Genomic DNA, 25,876 nt, shown 5'->3' with positions numbered 1-25,876 from the left:
TTTTTCTAGGTTGAGTGAGCTTTTAGTGCTTGATGAAATTGAACTCAGGTTTCCAGCGGAATCTCTTCAGTCTGTAATGGCAGCCTCATCTTTCCATGTCTCTTTGTCCACTTTGTCTTCTCTGGAAGACTTGAACCCCTGGCTGATATTTGGCCCCTGTTTCTGCAGCTGATCTCTGATGTATCTGTAAGCTCAGGTGGGTTTCTATAGTGAAGGCAGCACACCTACTCCTCAAGTCCAGTGACTGATGTCGGGGTCAGGAGGAGTTTGCCCAGGAGCTATGTGCCCTGATGCCCTCACAGCTGCTCCATCAGGTTGCATTCCTGAATAATTGAAGATGCCTTTAGCCAAATTGGTTGTTAACTATTTTAACTACTGTAATTCAGTGAATGCATTGGAAATACCTGAGTATGAAGCAGAATTAGTCCCTCATTTTACAAGTGGTGTAAACTGGTTGTGAAGAGGCTGTGTCATTTTAATTTCTTTTTTTTAATGTTCAAGTCTGTGCTACCTCCCTTTCTTGGAGAAGTGCACATGCAGTAAGTCATATTTTTGTGAGAAGGATTAGTTTTGATTTTTAGTCCAGTGGTATGGGGAAGTCCACGGTCATGCAAAGACTAGAGGCCCAAGTCTGGAAATAGAGCAGAAGCAGAGATAAGGCCTGGGGGAATTCAAGAGTACTTCTCCTGTCAGTGTCTCTGCTTCCTTACTTTATGTTACTTTATGTAACTATGTATAACTATACTGTGTTTCATAAGCAGGAGCTCTTCAGCAAAGTATTAACCAGAAAGGGCAGTGGGTGCTGGCGAGAAGTGAAATGGCCACAGTAGGATTCTCTGCTTAAGCTGGCTTTTCTTCTGTTTTGCTGAGAGTTCAAACCAGAAGGTTTCAAATTAGCTGTGGATTTGCAGAAATAACTTTGTTGGGCAGAGTTTATTCTCTGATGTGTATAGTGGACTGTGCTGGATGGGTTAATACTTACTGCTCATAATTGAGTGGTTTCTCTGTTTAGACTCAGTTTTGTGTCATACAGGAAGGACAGAAAAAGTAAGACCTTAAGTTCCCACTCAGTCTGTAAAACATGAACATCTGCTGGAACCATGAAGTGAGCATTGACTGTTTGGTAACAGGGCGAAGGCAGCTGATCACGAGCATCCTTTTCCTAATTGCTTTGTCAAATGTCACTGCGGTTCCATGCAGGGAAAGGAGATATTTCCTTAGTGACAAGGAAATAAGATAAACAGCAAGCAAAATTGAAATAGACTTCCAGTTTGCTGTTGCTCTTAGGTATATTTAGTCATAACTGTCATACATCACGATGAATTCTTTTTTTGCTAAGAACTTGGTGCCTTTTTTCTACTGAAACATGTGGTCTGGGGTTTTTGTTTTAAAATCTACTGGCCTTTCACCTTTCTAGTAATTACTGGAAATGAGTATAGGTCAGAGTTTGTTTGGATGTTCTTTTTGCTGCTTGCATTTTCTCTAGCCTTATGCTCACTCACCCACATATTGAAGTTTTTATCTTTTTTTTGTCTTGAATGACATCTTAATAAGTACTTTTATGCAACAGGAAGAAAATGAGATAATACTTGATGCTTCTGAAGATCTCACCATAGTGGGTAAAATGGTCAGACTTCAAATGAATCTCTAAACTGGAGCTTACATTTGGGAATTCTGGCCCTTCAAGAGACGGGAGTAATACATAATCTTTATGTTAGCAAAATCAAAGACATTTTTATACATACTTCAGTGTTAAAAAATGTATTGAATTTTACTCCAAAAGGGATTGAGTATGTAAGCCAGAAGTGTAGTGTATCACACAAACTCCATATTGATCATTCAGCTTGTGAAGCTCAAATAAGGGATCTGTGGTCTGTAATGCAACATAGACCCATGACTATGTAACAGTCACAATATCTGATTTTTGTGAAGGCAAAAAATCAGATCTGTCAGATTAAATATAGTTGGGTGATAGCATGTTATGACAGGTTAGACTTGAGTGTTGACTATAAAATGCTGTTGAGAGTTTCCTGGGCAGCAAGGCAGGTTAGACTTTTGCTGTCCTGGGACTGAGTTAAGTCTTTCTGTTAAGCACTACCACTGAGTCCCCTGAGCATTTTTGGCTCTGGGAATGAGACAGCAGCAGCTTCCTGTGCAAAGTAACTCACTGCAGCTGCTTGTTAACACTTGCTGTAGAAGTGGCTGTTTGCCTTCAGTTATGCTGTATAACGTTAGCCTTTTCAGATGAAATATTCTAAAATCGGCTACATTTAAATGTGTTGGCTACCTAATTAGTTTAATTAATGTAATTAGCTAAAGCTTCAGTGTTTGGCAAAGTTAGACTGTTAGGTGAGCCTTTGGGCTCAGAATGGTCATTTAAAGTACCTGGGTTTAACTACCATAGACAGGGAAGTGCTGCCTGTTTGTTAATTAATAGCAGAAGAAAACACAACATGTAATTTATTGAATGTCCTGTCAGGTTAGACCTCTTAGCAAAGGAGTTTTTTTTCTGTTGGAGATTTACACTAAGGTTGCATGAACTATTATTTGCACAGCTGTTCTTGTGACAAAAACAAAACATGAATTTGAATTAAGTTGTAGTGGCTACATATGAAATTAGATTGCAAGTGTTTAGGGTAGCTTAAAATATCTCAAGAAAACAACTTCTGTAAGTTTTCAAATGTTTTGTTTTTCTTCTTCATGTGAATGATGAACACTGATGGAGGCTGCCATGTTCACTGCTGTTTCAGTTATGGCACACTCATTTTGCTTGTGGTGGAGTACCTTCTCTCTTGCATGTGAGCAGTGCTTGTGAATATTTCAGACTGTACGCTGTCACTGCAAGTACTCATACCAGATGGATTGGAAGGGCTGCCATTACCACTTGGGTGGATGCTGGCGTCAAGCTGTCCAAGGGGTTCTGCCTGTGTGATTTTGTCTGACAGCAATAAATAGAGTTGGGAATTTATCTGGTTGCTCAAAAAATGAGGGGCAAATTTGTCCCTGCTGTAATATACAGAACTTTTATGGAGCCTCTGTAGAGTTGAATCTGGTGTACTCTGTTTCGTACTTCTAAAAGCAGTAACAGTGAGGTGAGCCAATGTTCAGTAGAAGAAATGTAGATTCATGCTTCAGATGCCTTAACTTTAAGCTAGGATACTTTGCAGATAATAGTATCCCAAAAAAGGTTTATAAGGGCTTTAGGAAAATTGATTCATTGCATTCTTTGCTTTTGGGTTAATTCTTTAACTATTCTCTGTATAGTCGCAGTCATACATCTCTGATTCTTGTTTAACTGGGATTTTCTTTTCACTATCTTAGAATAGGCTTTGCAAAAGATATCAGTCCTTTTATATGATTTATGTAATGGTCTGCAGAAGTCTGAGTAAGGAGATAGCTCACACTTCTGTCCTTCTTGCAGATTTTCCTCTTACTGTATTGTAAATGATGTCTATGCAACATATAACATTTTCATTAAGAATAAAGTACCAAAGTATGCAGATGCATCAGACTAGAAACCAAAATGTTGGGGTTTGTATGAGACAGGTTTGAAAGGAAGATGAGGAGTTTTGCCAATTACTTTTTTTCCAAATAATTTTTAATTAAAACAGGGATATTGAGCAATAAAGGCTACATGTATGAAATGCATTGCTTCAACTGGCATACACTTGCATAATGTCAAGTGTGAAATTAAAACTGTCTTGTGATTATAATAAATGCTAGTGTACAGTAATGTTTAGTATCCTGGCTCCTACAGCAGTCCTGCTGTACCTTATCTTTGATGTAGTTCATGGTAAATGCTTTATTTCAGTGACTGTCCTAAAAATAACAAAAATGCACAAGCTTAGAGGCTCGTTTGTAACCGTACACACTTGTGACTGATCAGTCCTAGTGCACATTCAGTATCGAAGCTTGCCATGAACATCTATTTTCCACTCAAAAACCTTGTCTCTTTTAAATGCTTTTTTACTGTGGGAGCTTTTGCTTCAGCAGCACTACTTATTTTCAAAGAACCTTGTAGATAAATGATGAGTGTATACTAGGGGCCATATGGGTGGAGTAGTGGTGTTGAAAGCCAGAGTAATTTATTACAATCAGCTTGTTCCTGGAACAGGTGAGGTAAATCATTAGTTGCCAAGGACATCTCATGAGTGAGCAGAGATGCAATTCATTAACTGAGTGCGGGGAGAGAAGTAGGCCACAACTTTAATCTCTTGACTCAAGCATAAGTGTGTGAGTTAGAGGAGAGTGGTACTAGGATGCTGTGCTTCACAAGAAATAGAGAACACTTTGTGGGTGGTTTTTTTTCTTGTTTTGTAAACTTACATTGCTTTGAGCTACTAAGTTTTATTTGTTCTGATACACAAATGGTCTTTTCAGAGCACGTTTTAGGATTGTGATTGTTTATTCTTTTCATCTGATTCCAAAAACTATTTCTATTCCTCATGCTTCAGAAGCCTGTGGCTTCCCTTGTGCAGATTTTTAGAGCAGCTGTTGTTAAACTTAATTGGACGCTAGAGCTGGTAGGTTGGGGTTTTTTTTTCCTGAAAATATTTTGGTGAAACTGTTTTTGATTAAGTATTATGAGGTCTGATGCTGCAACATTAAGAGAATGGAATGTTTCACAACAAATAGCACCGTTTGTAAGGGTTAAAAAATAAAATAAAATTAAATGATCAATTTAGAGCCCTATATTTAAATGATCTTAATGGATTTTTGTTGTTGTTTTTTGTTCTTACCTTCTGTGGTGGCGAGATGCTCATTTTCCAGAAAATAATCTCGTAAGTTGTAGTTTCCTACTATGATGTAGAAAATTAGCTGGTGTTGATGTGGGACTCATAAGCTAATGAATTTGTGAGCGGGAAGGAGGGAATGTGAAGGCAGTCCCAGAGAGTTGTTAGGAGTTTATTCTCTGCTTTTCTGGGAATGGAGAAGGAAGTGTGGTCAAGAAAAAGGAATACAAAGACTTAAGACTTTTGTTAAGACAAAAGTGTAGGTTGTTACAGCCATGATATACCAAAGTACCAAGTGTAGGACGAGCTTGATTATGATTGCATCTAGGGGAATTTGTTTCATATTTATGGGAAGTAAAAAAAAACAACTGTGTCCTGTCACACTAACTGATAGTTATCTTTGATTTGTTTGAACTGTGATATCTAAATGTCTGGTAGGAATAACTTTGGATAACTGGGATCTTCTAAAGCACATCTACATCCTCCATGCATATTTCTACTCTGATTGTTTGTGTACCTTTATTCACAAGTAAACTTTGGTTTTGCCAACAGGTGATAATTTTTCTGTCTGCTGACAACCCAAAACCCTTCTGATCATGATCTGTTGCAAATGATTTTATACCTTACTCTATGATGAATGGTAGCCACCTTGTCTTTCTTCACTGGTGCTCTCCAAACCAGGACTTTACTGCAGCTGGCACCCACAGTTAAACACGTATAGCTTGCACAGGACTGTTCTCATCATGTTTATACAAGTCTGAAATTAATTCATACCATAAGCGTTCTCTAAAATCTCAAGCTACGATGAGCTTGGAAGGCTGCAATTAGTCTAGTTATAGCTAATCTTCCAGATGTACTGTTAACTTTGGTTTTCTTTAAACCTTCAACCTGATTTCTTCTCTAAGTGATGCACGGAGGATCTCTAAATGGTGGTCCTCTTCATTTAGACTGCTTCAGTAATTGTCCCACTTAGCATGTGCCATTTGTAATGTGATGCAGATGATTGTTGCTGTTGGTACCTAATGAAGGAGTGTAGCCCTACCCAAGTAATGCCTCTTTCTCACTTAAGGTTTCCATTTGTCCAGACAACATGGTGTTTGTGTTCAGGATGAGGATCTCTGGTCCTTATCCTTCCAACTCTTGCCATCCCTATGCAGCCCAGCATACAAAGGAGCTGACTGTTGGATACTCCCTGGCATCTATGAAATCTAGGTGGAGATGAAATCAGAGCATTTGTATCATTTGTCAAAGAGCGCTGATAGTTTCACAGTTGTGCCAATTAATTCAGTCTGCTAAGGGCAAGTATTTTTGTTTTTGTAGCTTTTTTTTCTTGCTTTCTAGCACTTCATCATATTCTGCTTCCTTCTTCACCTCTCCAATTGTGTAATAAGGTGTGTGGATGACTGAGTTAATAACTTGCATCTTCTTCCTGCTTAGCGTACTAATCCAGGTCTTTGAGATTGCTGTGTCCCATAGGTGGTTATGATTGGCTCTGGGTTTTTTTTTCTGAGCTGCTTGGGTCTCACCAGCACTGCTCAGCTGGTGCTTTCCTGCTGTAGTGGAAGGCAGGAAATATAATCTCTTATTGGTGTCAAGAAGATGCAGTGTCCTGCTGAGGACTCTGTCATTAGTCTCCCTCTGTGTCTTGAAATCAGAAGATTCTTTTCCCACTGGTGAAATGTCAGTGATTGGAATGCATGTATGGCTCTGTAAAAAGGTAAGACATGAAAGAGTCATTTCTTGACAATGAATTCAAGAAATATGCTATGACACAGATGGCAGGAGGGCTGTAACAGATAAATGTATGCAGTTAAATTCTATTCTTTAAAAAAAATAATAATTCTCAACAGCAGACTTGGTTGAACTCTGCATTACTGTAAATGTGTGTGTGGGGGGGAAACACAAACCAAGGCTTTTAGAAATGAAGATTATTTCTTGATCTTTAGGAACAGACACTGGAAGCGTTTGCAGAAGTGGACTTTGCATTTTTCTTTTCACATTCTGAGTTATTTCCATCATATTAGAGAATGAAAAGGCACTGTGTTCTTTTGTGTTTAAACAATTAAACTACAGCAATTGAAGCCCTGAAGCTGGAGTCAGAAAAAAAACAGAAGTGTGATTGAATGTAGTGTTTTCTATGCATTTGTTTGTATAATGTGAGTTTGTATAAATCTTTTTTTCTTGCACTATTGAAGTCACAAGATTTCAGAGTTAATCAATGTGTAGAACTGAAGCGATCTGTTGACCATAGTGTTGTGCATCATGTATACTGGTTTTCTGATTGCTGCTTTCCCAGAAGCAGCAACTTTCAGGAGATGGGAAATTTCTGAGGATGATGGAAGGAGTTGGAACTGACTTAATGGAAATTTGCTGGCCTTAAGCAGTGCTGGAGCATCATCCAAGCTTCAGATGAGCCTAAAGGACCTATGGCGTGGGGTGATAGGCAGAGTCTCTATTTTAGTGCCGGGTGTTAATCATTTTGTTAATCAGAAGTCTCTTTATTAGTTCAGTGCTTGGTGCCATGCAGTTTCACTAAGGTGTTAAGACAATTGTTATTAGTTTGTTGTGGGTTTTTTTATTTTGTTTTAATGATTCAAATAAGGAAAATGAACTGTGAATTGAGAAGCTGAAAGGTAGCTGATACTGAAAGGTATCTGATACTGAATACCAGAACTGGGTCTAGGCTTTTTCAAATCAAAACACTCTTCCAACCCAAACTTTCTGTTGATGAAGGGAACTGGAAACCTTCTTCCTAGCTATTCATTTCTTTCTATTTCACCAGCCTTGCATACATATATATTTTTTCCCTTCTGGGAGTCTTCTTTTTGGATGTTTCTCTGTATGTGATCCAGCTATCCTGTGATGCTTTGTCATGGGATGGGATCTTCTGGTGACATGATGCTGCTGTCATGCCAAGCGACGTGATTTTTATCTTGCTTTGCACACACAGAATCAACATGGGAATTTTCCTGTTGTTTTTTTTTTTTTCGTAACTTAGGAAGCAAGGATGGTTTGAGCTGGCTGGAGGCCACAAGCTCCTGTCTGCTTTCTTTTTCAAACCAGAAAACACTGTTATTTTGCTTCTTGCTTCCAACCTTCTTACAGACATATTGCTCGCTTAACAAATGTGAAGTTTTTTGCTCATATGCACAATAATTTCAGCAATAAATATAAATAAAGCACTATTAGCAACAAAATTGCCTTTATGTTTGTTTTAAATAAGGAAAGCTTCAGTATCATCTCCACAGAGATGGGGAGATAACTGCTCTGTAAAAGATAATTAAAAACTACTTTACTGTGTTCTGTTTTTGGCTTTTGTTTCTGATAAATAGCGTTGTTGTCTTTTGTGGTGGTGGTTTGTTTGTTTTTCCTTAAGCATTGCTCAGTATAAGTGGTTTTAAGTTAGCATTTCATGTTCCAAGTTCTTGTGTTTTCTGGGAGTTGAGAAAGAGCCAGTTCATAGTTTCTTAATCTTCCAGTCAGTACAGTTGTGAAAAATATATGCAAGTCTAAATAAATATTTACATTGGTTAATTTAAGGGATTTTATTTTTTTTCTTCCCTCAAGGGATCTATTGGTAATCTAGTCTTAATTTCTAAAATAGTTTTTATGAAGCGCTTCTCTTAGAAAATGAGAGCAATAAATTCGGTAGCATTTTTGGATTTTGTAACCTTTGTTATTTCAGTATTGATCCCTTTGGGAGTGTGGAAATACAATATTGCGTATGTTGGGGCTTTTTTTGTTCCTCTTAATCAGTCGGTGTCAAGGACAACAAATTAAATAACTTACGAAGTGAACTGAAAAAAATAAGTACTCGTTTATGTAGAGGTGGTCTTAAGTAAATCTTGTGTGCTTTAGAAGTAAGTATCATTTGACAGATAGTAAAACGTATAAAGTGGCAAAATAGATCACTTGAAGTTGCTCATAAGATTGGGTGAAGCTTGGGAATACAACTCAGTTTTCCTTTACCACTCTTGTTTACTTCCAAAAAAAGAAAAACGTTTCCTTAAATTTCCTGAAATTGTAGCAAATAGCTGGTGGTTACTAAAAAGCTATAGCAGGTAGCAGATGTGTGTGCTTTTATGGCTATATATAGTCCTTGTCTGCTCATGACTCTTTGCAGACACTAAGTCTTACAATTATCTGCAAGGTTAATATAATTATCTGCAAGGTTAATTCTTTTTATACCTTAAGTGTCATTAATATTCCTAATTACTTGCAGTGTTAATACAATTTTTAAATTCAGGCTCTCGTTTCAGCAGTGACAACATCAGTCTATGGCTTAAAAGAAAATAAACCCCTTCCATTTTCTCCTTCATTATGAAGTTACATTTATCTTTCTCTGCATTTATTTATTTTTAAGAGTAGAGTGCTCAGTACTACCTTTTTGAGAAGACTGCAGGGCTGGTTATTCTTGGACTCCTCTCCCCATATCGAAGGAAGTCATTCTGAAGTGGAATCAAACATATTTCTATCCTTAAGCTAAATGTCCAGTATGTATTGGGTTTATTTCAGCTAAAATGGGATCTTTCCATTGTATTTGCCTTGTTGATAGATCACAAGGTTATATTTGTTTTTCCTCTGCAGTGGCGTTGTCCTGCTGATATTCACAGTTAATTACAGTTTGAACTGTTCCCCTTTTGTTTTAGTATAAATTGGCCTTGCCCTGTGAGGTGTTACCTATTCTTTTTCCATACATTCTTCATCAGGAACGTTTGGTGCTTTTAGAGACTGGCCAGCCATCCAGTGTGTTGATGAACATTTCCTCTTTTACTGAATTCACAAATTCCACTTATTCCCTTGTCAGGAAGAGTGCTAATAAGATCAGCCCCAACTTAGCTACGTTTTTGACAACTTTCATATTCATATTCTAACCACTCTACCATCCCCTTAGGAAATCAAATGAATTTAATGTAAATATGCCAAAAAATGTGAGAGCAAGCAGATTTGGTGTTAACAGTTCACCAGGACCAGATGCCATTCACCAGAGGGTACTGAAGGAACTTGACTGCAAAACACAATATTGTTGAGCTGCTGGCCAAACAGCGTAATCCTGTTTCACATGGGTCTGGATGGAGGACAGGAGGATTGACTGTATGGGTCCCATCCACGGGAGGCATCCTGGAATCTAGAGACCCATTAAGCTGACTTGCATCTCTGATGCAGTTGTAGAGACTACAACAAAGGATTGAATCAGCCGTGGGAGAGGCTTGGCATGGTTTTGGTGAAGGAAGATCTGTTTCAAGGTCTGAGTGTATCTATGATGCTTGAGTGAAGGGAGCAGATCCTGGGGATGTAATCTTAAGGTTTTGAAAGAAACCTTGTGGTTCCGTACCAAACGCTCGTTAAAGTGGCTGGAGTGCCTTAGAATTACAGGCAGGGTTCACTTGTTGGTTAAGGGGCAGGAAACAAAGAGCTGGGGGTCAACAGTCAATTTTCTGGTTAAAGAATTCAGCACAACAATATCCCCCTGGCATTACTGCTGGGACAAGTTTCAGTGTCTTTAGTGAGTGAAGGAGACAAAAGTAAAATTTCTATTCTGTTGGATGATGCTGAGCTTTAGTTCAGTAGTAAAATGCTTTGGTGATGGCGGAGAACTTGAGGAGGATCTTCACAAATTGAACAAGCAAGCAAAAAGGCAGCAGGTGGTTCTAGCATAGACAAGTAATGAATTGAGGAGAAGACTAACTCAAATGAGGAATAAATGTTTCGTAACTTGGAAATGCTAATTACAACTAAGGAAAGATCTGTACCATTGATGTTACTATCATCAGTACAAAGTACAAAGAAAACAAAGATGTTGGGAACTTCTGGGGAAAGAACTGAAAATAAGGTGGAAAGCAGTGTTTAGCTGTGCTTGCATCTTGGGTATGAGCTGCATCCGAAATAGGATATAATGTAGTTATTCCAGGTACCAAGATGAACAACAGAAATGCTCAGGCAGTTGCCCTGTGCAGGGTGCCTAAAAGGGCTGTGGCACTGGCACTCAGAAAAGCAAGAGAAAATGGTATGGAAAATCCATTCCAGAGTGGAGACATTCACCAGGTTTTGTGATCTGAAAACTGCTCTTCATTTGTAACTGCAGTTATATGTTTAAGATTAATTGGATACAGCAAGATCTTGGTGATCTCTGTGAATGTCCAACTCGACATGTGCTGTGAACAGAGCAGCGGTAGGAGTATGTTTCTTGTGTAAAGTTACACATACATATGAGCCGTTGCAGGATCATATTTCTGGGTGCCACTTAATCAGTTACTTGTATGCTTAGCTTAAGCTATAACTTGTTCTTTTCACTTGAAGGCTACTTACCTTGTGTAAACTAATGCAGGAGTTTGCTTCTAAGATAGGTCTGCTATCAAGGTTGAATAGGGCATGGTGAAAGTTCCAAGGGCCTGGAAGGCATTTCAAGGTTATTTTTCTAAAGTAAACAGCAGGGTTTTATTTCTTTGGATTTCATTTATGCTTTTGACTACACAAATGCGTAGTGAAGTGATCCACTATAACTTCTTTTAAGGTATTACATACTTGACTGTCATCTCTCATCACTTTTATTTTTTTTTTGTATAAGGTATGAAACAACACAGTACCTTCTTTGTATTGTATTAAAGCATTGCTATATTATTCCACTGTATTAATTCCTTCGCTATTTATAAATGCAATTTAGGGGAGGAAAAAAATAGCAGACAGTTTGAGGAGATGTGTAAGTGAAATCCTGTGGATTGCTTCTTCCATTCTGTGGTTGAACTTCATGATTTGGTACGATACCAAATCGATGTAAAACAGCCTAATTGTTAACATACTGGCACCAGCAGGCAATGACTTCAAGCGTGACTTTCCTTCTTTAATCCCTCAATTTCTGGTTTTGTTAAATAAATTTACAATAACAGTATAATGAAAGAAATATGAAGGAAAACATGCTTTCTGTAGATCTGGGTCTAGTTTGAAAAAAGTTTTTGTCTCCAGATCACACAAAGTTGTGTTGTTTGCTGAGGGTACAAACAAAGAAAGATCCAAGAATACTTCAGAATTTTGAATTGTTTTCAACAGTGAAATAAAGGGAAGGTGTTCCTGGATTTTAGGACTAGCAAAGCAAAGAGTTATCTAAACTTCTTCCTGTCAGATAACATGGAATCTCTGTGAATTTCACCTCTGTCTCTCTGCTACTGGAAAACTTAATGTACGCTCATAGACTCTTCTGGAGTAGTAGGTTAAAGCGTAGTCTTATATTCACCTTTGCCTGTGCGTGAGCATCAAATATTATTGTGGGTGCCTGGGAATTTGTTTTGAAGCTCATGGGGAGTGGAAATGGCACCCATTTCCCCAGCCTGTCCCTCCTTCCCCTCACACTGCCTTTCTACCCCACATTCCCCAGAAGCATTGGGGTTGGGCTGCAGACTGTGACCCATATTTCGGAAGGAGTGACTCCTGGCCTTTTGGCAGATGGGCAGTGAATTGCAGACTCTCCCTTGCAGCTGATATTGCATGGACTGTAGATACAATGAAGGCAGTTAAAACTGTCAACACATCATGGTGCCTGAAGATAATGAATGTAATATATACCTGGGAAGCCCATGAGAAGCTCTGGCTTTCCACACAGCAGATGAAATCCTCTGAGTCTCTGTATTTCAGGAAACCCTTCTGATCTCCTCAGGCATTCATAATAATGCTTATGTGGCAAAATATATGTAATAAGAAGGATATTAACCAAAAGTTAGAAACACTTAAGTTTAATGTGCTTCAAGAGCATTTCAGAATGTTTACAACTGGTTGCTGGTTACATGACCATGACTTAGTATGCCTTGATAATGCAGCAGCTAACTTTACATGGCTTAATGACACATTCTCCAGCAAATGCTTGGTGTTCCCTTTGGGGATTTCAGTAATAAAATAAGATACTTTAGATTTTTGGTTTTCATTAGCTTGGCTGCTTTGAGTTGAGTGCAATGTAGAGGTGATTTCATTATCAACTGGTAATATTTTAGAAAAACAAAAAAGAAATGCATGAAAAATATCTGTATTTAAGGAAATTCCTTAATTTGTGATGAAGAATGAGACTCGTAAGAATAAAAGATTCCAGTGCAGGAAACCTAGTGATGAAAGAGACCTGGTTTTCAAAATCCTTCACTGAGATGAAACAAGAAAATGTACTATTGTAGAATAAAGTGACACCCAAGGAAAACAATTAAACAGAAAGATTGTGAAATGCATTAAGTAATTTCAGAGAATTGGGCATACAGAAATAATTTGTTTTCTGTCAGTGTACGTGGCTCTAACTAGGACTGAGTATTGTTTGAAGACACGGCTATCACTATCTGCAGTGTTTGTGTGATTTACCTTTTTATATGATTATTGTAACAGCTCACTTCTCAATTAAATGACCCTATATATGATAGGGATTTACAGTCATAATCTATGACTTATGTTGTAGAAATTACATGGTTACTCTAGAATTGTTTAGTGATCATTAAACAGTGGTCTGTATGTATCCACAGATGTATCTTAGAGCTATGTTAGTGTCACGTACAGTTTCTGCCAATAATTAATTTTGCTTTAAGAGGTGGTTTCTCATCCTCAATTTGCTGTCACTTGCATAGGGGTGTGCTCTGTGTCCATTCTCAGGTTGTAGACTGTGTGATATTAGTTGAAATACCAGTGTAGAGTTTGACGGTCAGGTGCAAACTGAAATGCCTCAGCATCACAAGTGAATCCTTTTGCTGAGCTTGTGCTGCTCTTGGTAATTACTGTGGTGTGGGAATCTCCCTCCCCTCCCTCAAATAATAAAAATAAAAATAATAATAATAACCACAAAAATGAAGCTGGAGAAAATTTATACTGGCTATGAAGACAACACATTTCATGTACTTCCATGAAGGTGCAGTTCAAAAAGATTTGCTTTCAAATTTCTCAGTATAGCAAGATTGTTAGAATTAAACCTATGTGCAAAGAAGCACTGTATACCTCTCCATCAGATAGGATACAATACATTGCTTGTCTGCCTGCCAAGTAATTGTACACACTATGACAGTGTAATTGGCCCGTGGAAACTCACCATTGCTACTTCAATTGTAATTTTTAATACTATTTCTGAGACAGAAAATATACGGTTTGTATACAAATTATAAGGATTTTATTCAAGGTAAATACTTGTTGGGATGGAAGCTGTACAGTAGGATTACAGTTTAAGTTTTAATCAATGCTAAAGTTTGTACGAGGAGTTGAGATGTTGCTATTGAGCAGTTTGAAGAAATTCCTCCAAATCTCCATGCCACTGCTTAGAATTGTAGTGAAATTGAAATAGTAAGGTGCATTTCAGCTCTGGTTTGCATGTGAAATATATTCTTTACATTTTATATTGTTTACATCTTTATAATGTAGAGAGTACGTTTTGATAGAAAGAGAGGGATGTGCTAACATTTGGAGATCTGTAAGCAACGCTTACTGTGAAGTACACCACTGTAGGAATGAGTATGTAGCTAGGGGAAGGTACTGTTCTCTTAATAGGACTGGTACACTGATCAATCTTTGTAGAATAAGGCTCTATAAACAGCAGTGGTGTAAGATCACTTAGCTATAAGTGAGCTGTTTCATTTGAAGAAACAGTGCATCTTATTAATATGCCTGAAGAAAACATTCAAATGTTTGAAGAGTTAATCCTATGGAGGCTGTTTTCTGGAGTGGGAGTTGGTATAAAATGGAGACTTTGATATTTTGCATGTCCCATAAAAAAGGCAATGCTTTTTTTTTTCTGAAGGGCAAGTAAGAGTTGCTGTGCCCCTCAGAATAAAATTACTCCAGTGAGTGTTTCTTGGCTGAATGTGTTGCATGCGTTATACTCAAACTTATTTTCATTTCAGCCTTAGGCATCTTCACTTTTGTTGTAAAGCATGATACTAAACTGGACAACACTTACTAATCTAGGTTTTTCTGCTTTGGTCTTGATCCAATAATGGCATGCTATGGTTTGTGGTCAGATCATGTTATGAAACAGAGTGTATTTACATGAGTTTGATAAATGTTTAATTCTAAGCACTATTTCTTCAGTTCAGTTTGAGATTAAAAAGAAAACAACAACAAAAAACCTACAGGATATAAATGTGTACTTAAAGAACCAGGCCAGCAGCAGTCTTTCCCACTGGAAAATGCTATTGATAGTTGTATAAAGAAACACGCTAACCAGCTGAGAGGAGGAAAACAAGTTAGATTCTTCAGTGAGTTTCTAAAGTAATCTTGATTCTTCTCAGAGGAGAAGGTATCAAAATTCAAACTAAAAAAAGTTGGTTGTTTTTGTTTTTTAAATTTTTTTTCTCAAACTTGTAGCTTTTGGAAGACCTTTATTTTTAGAAAGTTATAAATATTAGCATTAATTTCCAATTGGAGACAAATGGGTTAAATTCAACATTTAGGTCTGGTTTCTGCTTTCCAGCTAGTTCTGCCAAGAAGTCATTCCAGTGGAACATTAGGAAGGAAATAAACTTTTAAACATAATTTAGGACCGGAAAAGTCTTTTATGGATGTATTTTGTATCATGCCTTTTTATCTGGAAAAAAAAAAAAAGGCAATATTATTTCAGAAATAAAACAGCCTTTAAAATACGTACAGGATAAAAGTGTATCTCTGGGATCAAATGTCAGTCTTCAGTGTTTTGTTTTTATTTTAATGGTGAAATGTATTTAACAATCCTAGCAACAATTTCATACACAAATGGCTTAAATCAGTAAAATTGTCAAGGAATTACAAATTGTGCCCAGTCCCTGAAAAGTCATTGAGGCTTGCTCAACAATCCAAGTGCTTATGTAAAAATTTGTGAGGTCTTCACTTCATTAAGTGTTTTTAAAAGTATTTTCCTCTTGAAAATTTCCTTTGAGGAGGGAGGACTGGTAAATCTCAAGTGTCATATTTTATTCTTTTCAGCAAGCATAACCTCACTTGTTTACAGTCTTTAAATTCAAACTGTGATTACATTAGAACTGCATTTGATGCTGTTATTTTTTTCTAAATAACACCTTATCCTTGAGATATTTCCAAATTCCATCTTTTAAGTATCTATTTATAAAAAATAAGGATCTTCAGTATAGTTTGAGTGACACTTCAGTTTCATTGTGCCTTGCACCATTTCAAAACCTACCACTTTTTACCCTTGCAAGACCAATAAATGAGTCCTGTGGTGGCAGCGATTGTTCCTTTCTGTTCTTTAGAGGGAACCTGCATATTTCAGGTGGCTGTCAGAACTTCTGTATACTCAATGAACAAGGAGGTGACTGTATTTAGGAATTTAAAGAATTCAGTTTTGGTCAGTGAGGACATTCTGAAAGAGTCTTGGAGATTTTTATTGGTTTCTCTTGAATAGTAGATGACTTTCCACAGAAAGGAGATCATGCTTGTGAATAAGTTTGTGAGCAAAGTAAGTGTGGGTTAATGGGATGTGTCCACAGCTCTGTTTCTGCTCTGGCCAAGAGTGATGTGGGAGGCCTTGTGTTTATTAACAAAAAGGTACATGTGCCAGATGTTAAAATTAGCATTTAAAATCTTGACTGGACAAGGTCAACCACAGGCTTTTCCTCTAGAATGACAAACTAAATTTATGTTAAATGATCCCGTCCCATTTCAAAACACATCAGCTAGACTAAGCATGGTCTAAATGGGACTAATTCTTCAGCAGCTCTTCTGGCTGAAGGGAGTCTTCTAATGCAGTATTAAATTTCTTTAGGGTGTATTTGTTCCTTATGTTTTGTCTTTTCTCCTCTTCTGCTTAACCTGCCCTTCTGAGACTGAGGTTGCAATTGTTTTTGTTTGTAGATTGTCTTCCTCTGTAATAACTCTGAGCTATAGATCATCAATCAGCTTTCTTTTTTTGTTTTTTTTTTTGTTTCAACTTTGTATATCAGAAAGCTTAAATCTTTATTGAATTATAGATATTTGGGGAACTGTAACTGTGTACTTCATGTTTAGCGTAGCTTTACAATCATTTTAGCATGGAACTCACTTCATTTTTCTTGTTTTCCGTAGTGATATTTGACAGTAGTCAAATGAGTGTGAGCTACAACTTTGCAAAATGAGCAATATCCTGTTGGAATGGGTCTTTTTAGCCTTATTTCTTAGGTGTTAAAGTAAGTAGAAATTCTGAATAAGATGCTGCATGTACTTTTCAGATCCTCCCAATCTATTTTCTCATCCACATTGAAGACATCTTTTCCTAACACTCATTATTGTATATTTAATTTGGCATAACTCAGAGTCCTTCTACAGTCAAATGCAGATGATTGAGGCCTAAGTCCACTGTGAAGCTAAAATATTGAAGCTGTCATATTTTAAGCTGCTTGGTTACATATGTGGGGAGAGAAATCATCTGGAAAATATATAGGAGGCAAACCACAATTCCCAGCCTTTCAGTGTCCCAAGAATTCTGTTAAGTCTATAATAAATTATTTGCTTTTAACTAGAGGTGAAACTAAGTGGTTTCATTATTTATTTATTTTTTTTATCCAACTGGAATGGTAATTTAAAAAAGAAAAAGTTAAAACTGCCACTTGGGCTGTAACTACAGTGAGTCTCGTAACACCAGTAACAGCTGTTATAGCAATCCTTAATTAGTTTAATTAGGAAGAGGGAGAACTAGTTAAAGAATATATTGCTTTGCAAGTACTGGTCTTTATGATTTGTTCGATCTAACATCGTGCATTTGTACCTGCTTTGGCATGCCCCATATACTTACACTGTGAGATGTTGCATCACCACGCGCTCATTCCTGTGGCTGTGTGTTTGGTTATATCCAACTGGATGCATCTGTAGATCCTTCCTTTCCAGTATGAAAAGCAAAGAAACTAAAAATCTTGAAACAAAAGTCCAAATCTTTTCAAGGACTCGAAGAATCTGCATCCGAAGAAATGGTCGACAAATGAAGTGTGACACGCAGCGCTGTATTCTGTCATCCTTCAGAATGGAAGGGGTAGAGACTGAGAAGAGAGCTGTTTGAAGAATTAAATCTAAAAACTCAAGAAATGAGAAGCATGGAGAGCAGCGAGGAAAATAATTCAAGGTTCTCCATAAGAAGTGTGCTATGTAGTAGAAGAAAACAGCTCCGTGTTCAATAAATTTAAGTGTACTGAAGAATATAAGTATTTATTTTGCTCTCTGGACTAATTGGAATAGAAAATTAAAACATGTTGGAGAAAAATTGTTTCATTCAAATGCCACAAGCGCATTCTGCATCCTTTGCTATCCCTTTCCAGTATTGCAAAACAGATGATGAGAAAATCTGCCTATAGAAAGGAGCTGAAATGTTCCATGAGAAATTGTGAGGAGTGTGTGTTACACTGAGATGAGAGTTACAAAATCTATCTGAAGCTTAGCATGTGTGGGATTTGCAGAATTGAGAAAACATGCTTAACGTTCTTGCATTAAGATGAGATTGACTTTAGGTGACGCACTTGAAATGGTGGTTTACATTTTGCTCCCATCGTCCTACTAGAATAGATGCTGCTATTTGAAAACAAAAATTAATAAGCAAGAACAAACAAAAGAAACCCACCGAAAACAAATCCTGCTCAAACAAAATGGCAACGAACCAAAGCTAACCCACCAAACAAAATGTGTAGAGTAAGCTTGTTTTATATTAGCTTTACTGGGTACATCCTTTACCAGCTGGATGAAACTCAAGTTTTCTATGAGATTATCAAATTTTGTTTCTAAAACAAGTTTCTATAAATACTGAGTTCTGATCACTTGAACATGTGTTAATCTAATTTTATTTTATAAATAGGCATAAAATAAAACGGCGTATACGTTTTTAGTACTTGTGGAATAAATTATTCTCTTGATTAAGATCCTTGCAAATCATATGGCTTTATTTTTTATTTTATTATTTTCTTAAGCCAAGTTTTCAGAGAAAAATGTTCTGCAAAATCCACTGATTTATATAATTTTGTCAGTAACATAATTTATGGTCTGACCTCATAGCTCAAAAATGGTTCAGTGTTACACTGCTACGTTTAATATGTATTCTCCTCGCCGTTAGAAGGTTAATTATAAAGAAGCAGCCCTGAAATGATTGTAGAGGTGATTATCAATCATTTCTCAGGCTGCCTAGAGGCGGTGTGCATCCCTGTAATTAAGGGTGTGTATTCAACCACCACAAACACAGAGCTGGGGGGTGCTGGAGGAGGAAGCTATGTCTTAATACTGCGTTTGTACTTTGTGAAGTTGTTTCTTTTTTCCCTGAACTGGATTAAATATACAGAGATACTGCACAAATCAAGTAGTAAATAAGCATTTCTTAGGTTATTTTCATTAGCATTGGCTTTCATGGGTGGAAAAAAACAAAACAAAACCAGAGGTAATGGAATAAAGATTTAATTTTACAGAAAAATTTCATTGTAATGCTCTCTCTTCAAAAACTAAGTGAAAGATGGTAGTTATTAAAGAACAGTTGCAGGTGATGCTGAGAAATTCAATCTTAGCTTTGTGGTAAAGAAAACATTTCTGTTCAGATGATGGAAGAATAAAAGCTCACATGTTACACTGTGCCTGCTCTTGAGACTTTGTTCCTACCCCCAAGTCTTTACATCACTTCACCCAGATTTTAAATGACACAAAATGGTATCTGTCTGTTTTTGATTAACCAGGGGCAGATGATCCATTCTAGAGGCTAACTCAGCCCCTGGGCGCTTAGGCTTGGACCCACCGGAAGGGCTGCTGGTGTCCTGGGTTTCTCCCCACTTTCCCATTACAACTCCCTATGCTATTGTCTGCTACACCGAGCAACTTGATCTGGCTTTGTTCTTTGAAGTAACAACAAGTGTATTATGTTGTGATCTGACCTTCCTGAACATCTTTGCCTTCTTGGTTAGAGAGAACTTTTCTGACTTGGGGGTTCAGCCATGCTAGCGTCTAGTGATTGTTATGAAAGTCTGCTTCTTCCAAGCAAGTTTTATAATACAATCAGGTTAATTAGATATTTTCTCAGGCTCCTGTTGCATGTCCGAAACAGTCAAATTGGGTTTTCTTGTGTTAATGTAGATCATCCTTGTCTCAGTGATCGATGGATACTGGGCATGGTTACTGCGCAATATTCTCTTCTGTCCTTTTTGCCTTACCTTTTTAGCTCCTCATTGTTCTGCTAATTTATCTTTTCCCCACAGTTCATCCAGAAGTCATTTCTGTATTTGCTGTCTCTGAAGATATTATTCAGGATCATAAGATCTAATACCAAGCCATGTCTGCTTCAATGGATATAACGTGCAACCTTTTTGCTAAACGTTTCCACTGAGCTGTAATAATGCAAATATATTCAGAAATATGCCATTGTGAGTCTCCAACACCGTGTTGCCCTGAATATGCTCATCATAGTTCTGCTGCCCTTTTTTCCATTTAAGGGGAGTGAGGGAGGTAGGAATTTCATAGAGATGGGGTGGGGGGGGGAGAATGGTTGAATTTAAATCCATCCAAAAAAGCAGAGTGCAGCTAAAAAGACAACTGTGGTTGTCTACAGCATTTTATCTGAATGATATGAAAAGCTGTTGCTTGAATATTCCCTACCTAAACTGATAAAAATAATGAATAATCTTTCCTACTTTAATCTTCCTCCTCATGTACCGGCAAAATGTCACAAGTGAAGGAAATCTAGCTGAACAGTCACTTGGATTCTTTGCAAACTCTACGTTATTGCTTCTTGAACTGTATGCTTTATGAAAAATTTGAGGCTGCAACTTTGATTAAGAAGGGCCTTTTTCTGTAGTAAGATGGGAAGCAAATGGAATATCTGCTGTTAATAATCAGTGCAACTAATATCATGTGAAGCTGCAGCACGAAATGAATATAAAATGCATGGATGTATATTTAAAATGATGCATTTAAAACATAAGCTAATTTAAAATTATCTTGTGCTGTGTACAAATAGCATAGAACAGAAAGACCCTTGAGATCCTTACAGTAACGTTAAGTAAATTATAGCAAAAATGAAATGCATCAAACTAATAGATCTATTAAATGAATGTCAGTTCGGGAGATAATTTGTGCATGTGACAACCGTTTACTATGTAAAGCATTCTGAAATATGGCTGTTTGCATAACTGTTGGTATGGTCTCTTACCTCAGTATTTCTAAACGTATAAAATTTTCTTCTTCTGGTCTCCCGCTTGTCAAAACGTATTAGCTGGTATTTGCCTTTGTCAGAAACTTTGTAATCCTGCTCAGTTATGTGAAGGTTTTGAAGATAGTTAATAGGGAAGCTTGCGATATAGCAATATTTTATTTCTTGTTACACTGTGCTGTACATGTTATGTTGCCAAAGAATTTTGAGTTATCTTTAAGATAATCTTAATCTTTAAGAGTGTGGGGGGAAGCATCTCAGAGAATTTAACTAAGTCTCAACTCTAGAAATGGAAAGCTGTGCAAGGCAATGATGTGCTGTGATAATTCAGTGATTTACTTGAGATCAATGGGGCGTCAGATTTATCAGGGTAGGTAGCTATAATAAAACTGAACTTACTGAGTTCTACTTTCAAAAAGTTTTCTACTAACAGAACTTGAAAAATAACTCAATTTCTCCCTTTTTCTTGAATTTTGTAGCTAAAACTCAATGTGTTCTGTAGTAGGAAATACTGTTTTAGATATGAGAGCTTACATGTGGAAATGTTGAGGAAGAAAGGCATGTGTGTACCACTTAAGAGGATGGAATAATGCATTTGATATGCTTCTGACTGATATCCTTATAGTGGCTGTAATGTCTTCCTTCTGAGGCTGTTTAAATTCTCTTTTCATTATCAGAGGATGAAGAGTTGGAAATACTAATGAGTAAAGCAGTGGGAGAGCTAAATGAGGTGGTGGCAGATTTCTTGTTTTTCTTGATCTACATAGACCACAGAAGTACTAGGACACCGTGTAGGCCTAGTGCTGCATCTGGGTGGTGTCCACATCTTGTGCTGTGAGCTCTGCTGTGGGAAGCCTGGCATGTGGTCTCAACCAAAGCTGCTGTGCTGAGCGTGCTCAGAAGTCATCTTTAGATTGAAGTTGCTCAGGACCCGGAGTGTTTGGAGCAAGTACCCTGGTGCTCCTTAACCAAAAGAGGCTGTGTTGAGGGGCTGCAAGTACAGCACATGTAGGGTTCTAGTAGGTTGCACTTACCATGGCTACCTGAAAAGCTTAATGAAACCAGTATGTTTCAGGTAAGAACACGTCTAGCTGCAGAAGGCGTTGCTTTCCAGTGGTTCCCTGTGCTAACCTCTACATAAACAATGTTTTGTAGTTGTTTTCTTGAAGATCTTCTTTGTTTTAAGAAGAAGGTGCTTCTTCACTGAACTTTATCTCAGGCTGTGCTGTTCGTACTGTCCTTCTACATACACAGGTGAAGCGAGGGCTTGTCAGCAGTAGATGAACTTGAGAGGTGGAGATTCAAAACTTAAACTTTGTCCTAAGTCTGTAGTGGGAAATAGATGTATCTGAGGGGACTATACAAAGTGGATGTGGGATCTCTTAAATTGTTAGTAGCTTTCATCTATATAGGACAGGGGGAAGCTTGATTTCCCTCTGCATTAAGTTTAAAAACATGCATCACTTGCCTGTTTTCTCCCTGGATAAAAAGACGGCTTTTAAAGCTGTAAAATCTGTGTCTTCCTAGTACTAAATTCATTATTATAAAAGGTTTTTATAAAAATAAGGCCAAACCATTTACTTCCTGAGCTGTGCGATCTGCTTATGGCTTTTACTTTACATCAGTAAATATGAATTCCCATCGGTGCATTACTTCTAAAATTTCTCAGATGCGGGGGAAGGTAGGAAGGCATGCGTTTACAGTGATTTGGAAGTGTGTAATAAACATACTGACTGGTTTAATCTTATTTCTAGGGATGAAGGAGAGTACAGAAAGCTGCGAGCCTTTGAAAAATCCTTGAGTTCTTCTCCTGGTGTATGCTAATGCGTAAGGACAAGTGAGGGAGAGAAGTTGGGTTGTGATGAAAGAAGCAGTGTTTGGTTACCCCGGATTGTTTGGTTTGGCAGCGCTGCTTATGATGAGATATACGTTTTTCCACTTTCTGTTGCACAGCGTGTAACATGTTTTCTTTGGAGCTGATAGAGAAAAGTAAATGTCATAGGATACGCTGGGCAGACTAGTGTTCAAGCGCACTGCTAAGTTTCTCAAAATGAGAACAAGTTGTTAAAACGTCTACAAGTGCTGCGTGCTTCTGTTTTAAGGGAAAAAAGTAGTCAAGTAGTGTTTTGGTTTGGGTATTTATTTATTTATTTATTTTTAAAGCCAGTTAATGTTCTGTATGAGTATTGCACAGAGCAGAAACTGAAGCAGCAGATGTTTCAACAGATGTCACTGGGGCCTCTGGAGGGAATGGTTGCTCCATTCACATGCAGTATTAGAATACTATTGAGAGGGGCAGATCTGAAGCCAAGTAGTCTGAGGTCCAGTAAGCTAGAACTCAAACAGGCTGAGAGATGGCAGCTAGAAAGAATGACAGTTTCCACTTCTATTTTAGTGTCAGGGTGCAAAGTTAGAAACGTCCATCACTGACAGCATTTCGGTGGAACTGTTAGCAAGCATCCCAGTGGCCCTCTGCAGGCACTTGTGCGAAGTGCCCAGTCTCAGGGGCATCTGATGTGGGATCCCCTGGCTTGTGACAAGAGCTGTACTGGAGCTGCCGCAGATATTTGTTTAGCAGAGGAGCTGCCAGAAGGAAATTGAGCACAACTGTGTGCAAGCATGTTTTTTGGGAATGATGGCAGCTGCAGTAGTAAGGGAGGGGAAAAGAAGAATAGAAATAGAAAGCAGCCTTTTAAAATAGAGTGGGATACAAAATCTAGAATTTTTTCCATACAGTTAAGTGGTGCCACTTGCAGCATTTTGACAGCTCTAAATTGAGACTAATTTAATTTCACAGCAAGGGAGGATTGCAGCGACCTCCTCATCCTGCCTTGCAGTGCCTTACTCAGGAAACAGCTTTCTTGGCACCTTTCTCCATTCCCTCCCTTCCCGTCTTTTTTAATCAAAGCAGTTCTAATAACCATGACATGAAGGGGAAAAAAATGGAGTTAAAATTAGAAGCTAGGCAACTCACTTATCTTTATTCCATAATGTGCAAAGATGTTATTTATTCACTATGTAAACATCCACTGACTCCAGCAGTTCTGATACAGCATGGTTATTTGTAGGGTATTCATGTTGTGAATGAGGCTCTGCAGACAGTTGTGGAAAATCTCATCTTGCTAATGAGTACAAATATATTAAGGAAGAGTCGGTTTCATTTGGGAATAAAAGCTTTTGTCAGGGAGGCCTTTTAACTTCTAAGCACATCCCAGTCTTCTGTGTGAACGACGCAAAGCTGCTGGAGAAAATGGAGCGATGGGTCTTAGAAGTCAAGAAAATCTTTCAAAATGCAAAACAAGCCTTTCTCTTTTTAGCAGTCTGCTCAGGATAATTAAAAGGAGTGGGGTGATGAAGAGGGCAAAAGTTAAGGGAAGGAGCTTGTGATTTTGCATAGAGCTGACTTCTTGGCCCAAATCTGCAGAGGCAGGAAACAAAGTTTTCTCCAGTTCATTGAAGGCAGCAAGCTGTCAGTCAGATGCTTATGAGGCAGATCATTTGAGAGGGCACATGCTGCAAGCATGCTTTTGCAGCCACTGTTGGCAGCAGTTAACACAGTGGCACGTTGCTTTAATTCTTTGGACTTACTCTCCTGTGCTATCAGCAGTTATCTCAGAGGGCTACAGAGCACTCCAGGTTGAAGTATTTCCAGGAACAAAATATTTGCGTTATACTTAATAGATAAATTTAGCCAACTCAGAGTTTGCTGAATTTTGTGAGTTACTGCTTCTAACATATTTTTTTTTTATGGATAATACTATGGGAATGCCTATGGTACAGAAGTAGATCAATTTCTCTGTATAGCCATTCTGTTTTCCCTGGTGCATGTGGAAATATAAAGAATGGCCATCATCATACTTCAAGGGGAAAAAGGGGAGATGAGATGAAATGGGAGAGCAGTAGTTTTACTGGGGGGGGGTGGAAAATGCTCCGAGATGGCAGTGATGACCAATCTGTTAGGATACAGTGAAGGTTCATGGTTAAGTGTCACAACATCTGCAGGAATATAATGTTATGGTGCAACCATTATGAAAGATTTGTATTTCTTTCCATTCTGGTAGTTGGTAATACAAATTCTGCCAGATTTTTAGCTGCAAGAGTGTAAATGGCTGGAATTATATTGAAAAACATGTCTGCCATTCTCTTATATTATTTATCTTGTCTTGAAAGAAGTTTATTATTTTTTAATAATCTTTTTCTTGCTTATTCAGAGGCCTTGGAGATCCTTGTGGCTATTTTACCATAGACTATAAATCTTGTCATTTGTACTTCTAGGCAGCAGGCAGATTAGCAGATGTAGAGATGTGAAAGTTGTGGAAAGAAGTGTAGAAGAGTGATTGGTTTAATACTGTCCTCAGTTGAACTGAAATAAATTCAGAGTAACTTCCCCTAAAAGTAGTAGAGCCTTATGACAAACTTATTACCATACCTTTTTATCTCCGGTGATGTTTTTGTTTTCCCCTTTATTACAATCTGTTCATCAAGAATCACTTTACTGAGACTACTAAAAAGGGAATTGGAAAATAAATGCCAGGTATTTGTGGCTGTTATTTTAACACCTCTTCCTAAAAGCCAGACTGCTGATCTTGACATATTCCATAGTGAAAATGCAGGATAGAAAGTAAGTCTTATATACTGGAGATGATACAAATGCTTTTGGATTAACGAGATTACACTGATGTGCTGAAGTTGTTGATCTGTGTAGCCATAATAGAGCAGAGCCTTGAAGAATGCTGATTTTCTTCAGGAAGGTGTCAGTATAGGTTTAACTTCCTCTGTGAAGGTGAAAAATACAAACATTAAGGAATCACGGTTGTTACTTCTAATGGTGGTTCTGAAGTTTTACACTGTGTTTGTAATTTGAATGTGGAAAGTGCAACTATAGTGATGTTCACATTAAGGAAAGCACCTGCATTGTGGAGGTGGGAACATGCTCATTTATGATGCAGCTTTGATTTGTCTTTTGACATCTTTGACAGAGCGTCCCATGGAAAAGTGCAACTTCTGAGATAAGGGTCCACTTGGTGTAGTGCAGTGAGATGCTTCTTTTCCATTG

The 25,876-nt window shown here is 37.8% G+C and overlaps 1 protein-coding gene across 7 annotated transcripts in view; it reads left to right on the top strand.

The window, feature by feature from the left end:
* LOC140249527 (SAM and SH3 domain-containing protein 1-like) overlaps window positions 1–25,876 on the top strand; it is a 503,646-nt gene that overhangs the window by 21,184 nt on the left and 456,586 nt on the right. The window lies entirely within an intron of this gene.

The sequence above is a fragment of the Excalfactoria chinensis genome, chromosome 3 (genome assembly GCF_039878825.1).
Source record: "Excalfactoria chinensis isolate bCotChi1 chromosome 3, bCotChi1.hap2, whole genome shotgun sequence".
NCBI lineage: Eukaryota > Metazoa > Chordata > Aves > Galliformes > Phasianidae > Excalfactoria > Excalfactoria chinensis.
The sequence above is the reverse complement of the archived record's forward strand: the minus strand, read 5'-3'. Positions and strand labels throughout refer to the sequence as shown.